Below are 9964 nucleotides of genomic sequence, written 5' to 3' on the forward strand. Positions count from 1 at the left end.
ACTATTAACAATTATCTGTCTGCTAACACCCAAGGCACTTGAATAGGCGCCAGAGGTCACTCATGGAGTTGGTTATTCTAACACATGAAATTATATCCTTTTTCGAATAAAATATTTTTTAAATATTTAAGGGGTTGTTGTGGCCTGATTGGTAACATCTCTGCCTGGTGTTTGCCAGTCTTGGGTTCGAGTCCCGTTCAGTCTCGTTAGTGCTCTGCCTGGTGTTTGCCAGTCGGGGTTTCGAATCCCGCTCAGTCTCGTTAATGCTCTGCCTGGTGTTTGCCAGTCGGCGGTTCGAGTCCCGCTCAGACTCGTTAGTGCGCTGCCCGGTGTTTGCCAGTCGGGGGTACGAGTCCCGCTCAGACTCGTTAGTGCTCTGCCCGGTGTTTTCCAGTCGGGGGTTCGAGTCCCGCTCAGTCTCGTTAGTGCGCTGCCCGGTGTTTGCCAGTCGGGGGTACGAGTCCCGCTCAGACTCGTTAGTGCTCTGCCGGTGTTTGCCAGTCGGGGGTTCGAGTCCCGCTCAGTCTCGTTAGTGCTCTGCCCGGTGTTTGCCAGGTCGAGGGTTCAAGTCTCCGCTCAGGTCTCCTTAGTGCTCTGCCCGGTGTTTGCCAGTCGGCGGTTCGAGTCCCGCTCAGACTCCTTAGTGCTCTGCCCGGTGTTTGCCAGTCGGGGTTTCGAGTCCCCGCTCAGACTCCTTAGTGCGCTGCCCGGTGTTTGCCAGTCGGGGTTCGAGTCCCGCTCAGACTCCTTACTGCGCTGCCCGGTGTTTGCCAGTCGGGGGTTCGAGTCCCGCTCAGACTCCTTAGTGCGCTGCCCGGTGTTTGCCAGTCGGGGTTCGAGTCCCGCTCAGACTCGTTAGTGCGCTGCCCGGTGTTTGCCAGTCGGGGGTTCGAGTCCCGCTCAGACTCGTTAGTGCGCTGCCCGGTGTTTGCCAGTCGGGGGTTCGAGTCTCCGCTCAGACTCGTTAGTGCGCTGCCCGGTGTTTGCCAGTCGGGGGTACGAGTCCCGCTCAGACTCCTTAGTGCTCTGCCCGGTGTTTGCCAGTCGGCGGTTCGAGTCCCGCTCAGACTCCTTAGTGCTCTGCCCGGTGTTTGCCAGTCGGGGATTCGAGTCCGCTCAGACTCCTTAGTACGCTGCCCGGTGTTTTGCCAGTCGGGGGTTCGAGTCCGCTCAGACTCCTTAGTGCGCTGCCCGGTGTTTGCCAGTCGGGGGTTCGAGTCCCGCTCAGACTCCTTAGTGCGCTGCCCGGTGTTTGCCAGTCGGGGTTCGAGTCCGCTCAGACTCGTTAGTGCGCTGCCCGGTGTTTGCCAGTCGGGGGTTCGAGTCCCGCTCAGACTCGTTAGTGCGCTGCCCGGTGTTATGCCAGTCGGGGGTTCGAGTCCCGCTCAGACTCGTTAGTGCGCTGCCCCGGTGTTTGCCAGTCGGGGGTACGAGTCCGCTCAGACTCCTTAGTGCTCTGCCCGGTGTTTGCCAGTCGGAGGGTTCGAGTCCCGCTCAGACTCGTTAGTGTCATTAGTGTCTGCAACCTTACCATCCTTGTGAGCTAAGGTTGGGGGGGGGCGGGTTTGGGGGAGCTCAGAGGTCTCTCTGCTGAGTTATCAGCAGCCACTGCCTGGCCCTCCCTGGTCCTAGCTTGGGTGGAGAGGAAGGTTTGGGCGCTGATTATATAATATATGGTCAGTCTCTAGGGCATTGTCCTGATTGCTGGGGCAATGTCACTGTCCTTGCCTCTGCCATTCATGAGCGACCTTTAAAAACCTTTAAACCCTTAAACATGTAAGAAGAAAATTTTTTTTTTTTTTTTTTTTTTTTGCGGGGGGTCGTTATTGTATGAGAATATTGGCTATATTAACACATGAAATTATTTCGTTTTCGAATTAAATATTTATAAATGTTTAATAATTTAAAAAAAAAAATCTAATTTTTTTCTTTGGGGGGGGGGGGGGCGTTATTGTATGAGAATATTGGCTATACTAACACATGAAATTATTTAGTTTTTCCAATTAAATATCTAAATATTTTATAATTTTTTTTTTATTAAATTCGGGTGTCATTGTATGAGAATATCTCACGCATTTTCGTCAAAATGTCAACTCATTCCAAATGTAATTATGATAATGACAATAATGTTAATTGTCATTATTGTTATTTTTATAATCATCATATTAGATTATGTCAGGATGCCAGATAACTCATAATCAATCAATCAATCATATTAGATTATTCTTTATAGGCAATAATTTCATTGAAAAAGGCCGACGGGAGGGGCAATTAGCTGTGCTAGACAATCCCATTATTAGAATGAAATAAGACTAAAGAAATTAATTATTATTAGGTCCCTAGTTATAATAGTGGATCTATTTATTTGATTTTTCGAATAAATCAATTGTAAATATGTAATAATCTTTTTTTATTTTTATTTTTATAAGAAATTCCTCCAAATCCAAATGTAATAATGATAATGACAATAATGTTAATTATCATTATTGTTGTTTTTAAAATCGTCATTTTAAATTATTCTTTATAGATAATTATTCCATTAAAAAAGGCCGACGGGTGGGGCAACCAACTGTTGTTAATTATCATTATTGTTGTTTTTAAAATCGTCATATTAAATTGTTTTTATATATAATTATTCCATTGAAAAAGGCCGACGGGTGGGGCAACCAACTGTTCTAGACGATCCCATTTGAAATGAAATAGGATGTTATACAACTCAAAAAAAAAAAAAAAAAAAAAAATAACGAAAAACATATAATCTTTTTAGGTCCGTAGTTATAACAGTGAAAATATTTACCGTTTAATAATGAAGTACTTGCAAGATATATACAACTCATTACTTACAACACTTATGGTTATAAGTGTGTCCATAAAGCCACTAAATATTACAGGAAGTATCATAATATTATCTATTAAAAGGTTCTCGTTTTTATTATAGTCATTTTGGAAAAGGGAAATTCACCTCTCTCTCTCTCTCCTCTCTCTCTCTCTCTCTAATGCAGCTGTTTCTTTTCCCGCCATATAACTCTCTCTCTCTCTCTTCTCTCTCTCTCTCTCTCTCTCTCTCTCTAATGCAGATGTTTTTTTTTTTCGCCATAGAACTCTCTCTCTCTCTCTCTCTCTCTCTCTCTCTCTCTCTAATGTAGCTGTTTCTTTTCCCGCCATAGAACTCTCTCTCTCTCTCTCTCTCTCTCTCATGCAGATGTTTCTTTACCGGCCATAGAACTCTCTCTCTCTCTCTCTCTCTCTTCTCTCTCTCTCTCTAATGCAACTGTTTCTTTTCCCGCCATATAAACTCTCTCTCTCTCTCTCTCTCTCTCTCTCTCTAATGCAACTGTTTCTTTTCCCGCCATATACTCTCTCTCTCTCTCTCTCTCTCTCTCTCTCTCTCTAATGCAGCTGTTTGTTTTCCCGCCATATAACTCTCTCTCTCTCTCTCTCTCTCTCTCTCTCTCTCTAATGTAGCTGTTTCTTTTCCCGCCATAGAACTCTCTCTCTCTCTCTCTCTCTCTCTCTCTCTCTCTCTCATACAGCTGTTCCTCTTCCCGTCATAAAACTTCCAATATATTAAAAGACCTTTTCCTTCGCCTGAATATAATGTCTATAACCTTGAGAGGAAGACTTCGAAAATATATATCATTGCAAGATTTCCCAGTAAATATATATATTTTTTTTTTTTTTGCCAGCTCTTCCATAATGTCAAAGATCATTAATGGTGAAATAGTCTCAAGTTCATGATTTCTCTGGTGAGATGAACGAAACTAACATCATCTTTTTTAGCTTTGAAGTAATTTTCTTCTTCCTCACATAAATTCGTGAAAGATTTCTGTTTGAAATCGAGGTGAGGATGGCAGGTTCTTCCTGGCCAAGATTCTTAAACATGATGTGTCCTACCATGCTAGTGGTATATTTAGCTTTATTTAAGAAGCAGGTTTTCTGAAAGGTGTTTAACTTTTAGAATGACGTCTTTGTTTTTATGGATTTAATAGATTTTTTTTTTTTTTTTTTTTTTTTTTTTTACAATAAACGATATCGGCGTCAATGACCTTTGATGTCAGGATGCCAGAAAACCTCAAATCAATCAACCAATCCATCAATCTATCAATCTTCTTCCCCTACCTAGGAGATTTCTTCGAATCCCTTAAAGTCTACAGATCTTTTAAATTTGTTTCAATTACTGACCAATAAGGAATCTTGGAATCATTTTCTCCACCAACCTACAATATATAGACTCTTAAATTGTAAATTATTTCTGTCCACTTCAGGTGATCAATGCTCGGGCATACTTATTCTATTCTAATTATCTTTCTCTTGTTTTTTTTAAGTTTTTATAGTTTATATATGAAAGATTTATTTTAATGTTTTTACTGTTCTTATGATATTTGATTTAATTGTTAATTACTTCTCTTGTATACTTTTCTTATTTCCTTTCCTGGACTATTTTCCCTATTGGAGCCGCTGGGCTTATAGCATCCTGCTTTTCCAACTAGGGTTATAGCTCAGCTTGTAGTAGTAGCAATAATAATAATAATAATAATAATAATAATAATAATAATAATAATTATGAAAAATAATAAGTACAACAACAACAACAACAATACTACTACTACTACTACTACTACTACTACTACTAATAATAATAATAATAATTGTTTTGTATTGTGGCCAATGTCCTACCCCAGTTAAATGAGATAGAAGGATATCCTTCACATCCTCCTAGGGAACCATGGTTTGAAACGACGACCTCTTATGGTCCAGGGGATTTCGGGACGTCGAGGGGGAGTTTCAAGACGTCAAGGGGGAATGAAAGTAGAGGTTGGGGCAGTAAGAACATTGGAAGGGAGCTGTAAGAAATTATGTATACACAACACTCTCAAGATACTTAAGGAAGGGTCTTTGGGTGTGATGGGTGAAAGCAATAATTACTGAGGCAAGTCGTGTGCTTCTTCCTTTTATTTTTATTATTATTATTATTATTATTATTATTATTATTATTATTATTATTATTATTATTACTACTACTACTACTACTACTACTACTACTACTACTACTACTCTCTCTCTCTCTCTCTCTCTCTCTCTCTCTCTCTCTCATATATATATTGTATATATACAGTATATATATATATATATATATGTATATATATATATATATATATATGTATATACATGTGTATATATATATATGTATATATATATATATATATATATGTATATACATGTGTATATATATATATATATATATATGTGTGTGTGTGTGTGTGTATATATATATTTTATAACATTTTTATAAAAAATACTTAGGGACTAGAGATTCACATATCCCAGGAAACCCATTAATGAATAATCATCAGTGAAAAGGCAAGCAATGATTATGGCAACTTTCATTTAAAAATGATCTATGAATTTAGAAAAAAAAAGGTTTAGATTCATTGATTAAAAACTGTAGTTTATACATTACTATCGTTGAATATAGGCGCTAAACTTAAATAGAGAAAATTGGGCAATGTTGGGAAAATATTATATAGTTGTTCGTTTGACCCTGATGAGAATTTAAAACCTTGATTGCAAAATTCATCAAATTCTTCTCTAACAATTTCTGTAAAGGTCAGTATATAAAATAAACCATTTTTGAAAGTGGTTGGAATTTTGAATTTTAGTATAAAAGTATTACTCTTTCATTCGTCAATACATTTCATATTTTTCCGAAAATTCAGCACCTGTTGAGTGAAAGAAAAATGATAATTTTTGTTTTTTATTTTTCAATTTTTAATTTCGGGAAAGGTTGTGTGGCATTTTATGAAAAAATTTTAAATGTTTAATTTCTGGAAAGTTTTTATGGCATTTCATAATCGTCATAACAATATTAGAAATTTCAAAGATTTTTTTTTTTTTTTTTTTGGGGGGGGGGGGGGGTTATGTAAACTTACCTCACCAATTATTCTCCCTCCCCCTTATTTTTTTAGGGGGATGGGGTGGCGGTGGTAGAGGGACCAAAATAGGACCTATTAATGTTTACTTACTATCCAAAAATCATAGCAAATGCTCCTGTCGAAATTTGAAGTTAACTAAAATCGATGACTTAAGCAGCAAACCAACGTAATATGTATCGCCCTGACTATAGTCAATTTTCTTTTAGCGAGGCAGATTTGCACCAACTCGCAGCGGTGCCCTTTTAGCTGGGAAAAGTTTCCTGATCGCTGATTGGTTGAACAAGATTATTCTAACCAATCGGCGTTCAGGAAACTTTTCCGAGCTAAAAGAGCACCGCTGCGAGTTGGTGCAAATGCGCCTTATTGTAATAAATTGGCTATATTACAGCTTTATTGATCATGGCGATAAATAACCCTCTATTATTATTATTATTATTATTATTATTATTATTATTATCATCATCTAAGCTACAACTCTAATTGGAAAAACAAGATGCTATAAGCCCAGGGGCTTCAACGGGGAAAATTAGCCCAGTGAGGAAAGGAAACAAGGAAATAGGTAAACGATATAAGAAATGATTAACAATTAAGGTTATTTTATTTTTACTTCTTTTCAAACCTTCTGGGTAGCATTCAACAAGGAGTTATTTTTAGTACGAGAGGATTTATATTAGGTCCTTTTCTTTTAACTCCTAGCCATAAGGATCTTTTAATGACTTCCTTTTCTTAATTAGACGTTAACCTTCGTGAAGATCAAGAAATAATTGTTCAATAGACTCCCCCTAAAATACTGCTTTATTGTGCCTCTCAAAGTCCTACCTTCTAGGTTGAGGTCATCCTTCAGGACAAATGAACTCTCGAAAGTGTCCTTTAGTGTCTGCCTTGATATCCTTGGCTTAGATTAATGGTCGTTTTTATATCATTGGATTTCGAGACCTTATGAAGGAAATTAGATGTGGTGGAGGGGGGGAGGGGGGGGGGGCGAGAAGGATTCTGCCTGAATCCTGGCGCAGAAATTTTTATTATCATTATTATTATAATTATTATTATTATTATTGTTGTTGTTGTTGTTGTTGTTGTTGTTATCATCATCATCATTATTATTATTATTATTATTATTATTATTATTATTATTATTATTATCATTATTATTATTATTATCATTATTATTATTATTATCATTATCATTATTAATATTATAACTAGCCAAGCTACAACCCTAGTAGGAAAAGCAAGAACGGGAATAAAGTCTCTCTTTTGAAGGACATATAAAAATTATTTATAAAAAGAATATCAGGATAGCAACACATATTAAAAAAAAAAAAGAGTATACTAACCAATGGTTACGATAAATAATATTTATATGATATTTATTAATTAATAAATAGGAGAAATGACATTCTTAGACTCAGGATTTTAAAAGAACCTAAAAACTATTAAAGATGAGAACGAAGATATATGATAAACTCCTTTCCAGATTTAGGGCCTACTCACAGGTGGGAGGACCAAGGCGATGAGGGAATTGTGGAAAGCCAGGTCATCAAAAGGGGCCGTAAAAAAGGATCTCCAAATCAATTTCGGAGTCCTTAAAGATGGAATTCAGTTTCCCGGATGAGTTTTTTTTTTTTTTTTTTTCAATTAGAATTCATTTTCAGTACTTGTGACACTATGGATTCTGGGAAGGCTCAAAAGAATTTTTATGGATCGAAATGTTTTTAGGAATAGATAGGAATTAGAAATTGTTTATTTTTTTTTTTTCGTGAATTTTTCCTGATCAAAATGTTTTTGGAAAGAGAGAGAGAGAGGGGAATTAGGTTTTTTTTTTTGATGTTTTGCTTCTTATTCCACAATTGATTAGAAAGAAGGAAGAAAATACAGAAAATAGGCCAGATTGCAGAATAAACAGCTACTATTAAAAAGGTTTTGTCCCTAATAAAAAAGAATAAAATTCAAAGAAGAAAATTGATGCTACGTGTAGAGGAGTAATGAAAAATTCTCACTTTTTCATTATAAAGGAGATCCTTAGGAAGAGGTAGTGCTATGTATATACATACACACACACACTCACACACACACACACACATATATATATATATATATATATATATTCTATTGTATGGTATACAGCCTATAAGGTATATCATTAAATATTTATTCACGCCAAAATGCATATATACACGATACCACAATATGGACATGGGTAGCATTTCTGTTTTCGTGAAGTTTACAAAAGATAGAACGTCAATAGATTGAGACAGGCAAGAAAGTTTATAATAGATTATTTTATAGAATTTCCTACTAGAATTTCTAGTCAGTTACGAATCCTAGAAGGACTCGTATGGCACTCAACGTCAAGGATCATTCAAGACAACTTCTAACATTAAGTAATCGAATTTCTCAAAAAAGCTTCCATTTAAGAAGAGTAACAATATTAGAATATATATCTCCTATATAAACTATAAAAACTTTAACAAAAGAAGAAGAAGAGAAATAAGATAGAATAGTGCGCCCGAGTGTACCCTCAAGCTAGAGAACTCTAACCCTATGTAGTTCATATCGTATTTCTACTCTCAAGCCCCTACTGCAGGATATGTCCAAGTGCTCAGTCCTAATCTGTAGGGTGTCCTTGACGTCCGGCAGGTGACCCCTTGTTCGAGATGACGGACGGTTATATTTCATAGGATTTCGGGACGTCGAGGGGAGGATATCCAGAGGGCGCTGATGGAATAGAGCAATGGGATGGGAAATGATTATGGCAGGAGAGAGAGAGAGAGAGAGAGAGAGAGAGAGAGAGAGAGAGAGAGGCTGGGGGACTCGTTGAAATAGCATTAGTGTTTAGGTCAACATTTTCCAAGCAAGTGAAAATTTAAAGCAACCAGGGGGCTAAATAATCAAGCTTCGTACTAGGTATAAAATGTCTTAGATTAATTTCCTTTTGTCTGAGAGAGAGAGAGAGAGAGAGAGAGAGAGAGAGAGAGAGAGAGAGAGAGAGAGAGAGAGTAGTATGTTTTTGTAGATATAACTATATGTTTATCATTATATTCATATGTTAAAATTAATGTTTTACTCATATCCATAAAGGGGAAATGTGTATAGTTGAACTGGGTACAAGGGGAATGACCAAAAGGTTTTAGAGCCACTGGTTCATGTCAATTAATAAAAAGACCACTACCGGTTTTTAATGGGTACACTGTTAAAATCTTGCATTAAAAAACACGATAAATGTCTGGCAACATTTATTCCAGAATTTTTACCGTTTTAAAAACAGATATATCAACGTGAGTGAGTGATATTACAGTCACCAAGCCGTAAATGATAATAAGAAAGTAGGGTAAAATTACGGTTTAAAGGTCGCTCATGAATGGTAGAGGCAAGGGACATTGACATTGCCCTAGCAATCAGGTCAATGCCCTAGAGACTGACCATATATTTATTACATGATCAGCACCCAAGCCTCCTTTCCACCTAAGCTAGGACCAGGGAGGGCCAGTCAGTGGCTGCTGATGACTCAGCAGATAGACCTATAGGCTCCCCCAAACCCCCCAACCTTAGCACACAAGGATGGTAAGGTTGCAGACACTAATGGCACTAACGAGCTGAAATACGGCTTAGAACAGTATTTTTACGGAGAATATCCGATTGAAACTACTGTTTTTAACAGTATTTTTCTGTAAGAATGAAAAGAGACCAATTTGATATAGAAATATACAACAGACCTTCCCCATTCCACAAGAAAAATGACCTTATATGGCATCACTATTCCTTCTCAACAATCTTTCACGCTTAGAAAACCATCGTTGTAAGAAGATATTCATTAATATTTGAAAAGATCAGAAAACAGGAAATTGAACAGAGATTTTACTTCCTGTCAACAAGATTCATAATTATTCCAAAATTTTGAGGTGAGAGGTGAAACTTGAAAGGAAATTTTGATTTTTTTTTCTGTCATTATGGGTCATTGAATCCAGATCTTAAAACGTTAGAAGCAACAAGAGAAAATGTTAGGAAATCTAAAAAAAAAACAATTCTTT

This window comes from Palaemon carinicauda, chromosome 17 (genome assembly GCF_036898095.1).
Source record: "Palaemon carinicauda isolate YSFRI2023 chromosome 17, ASM3689809v2, whole genome shotgun sequence".
Classification (NCBI taxonomy): domain Eukaryota; kingdom Metazoa; phylum Arthropoda; class Malacostraca; order Decapoda; family Palaemonidae; genus Palaemon; species Palaemon carinicauda.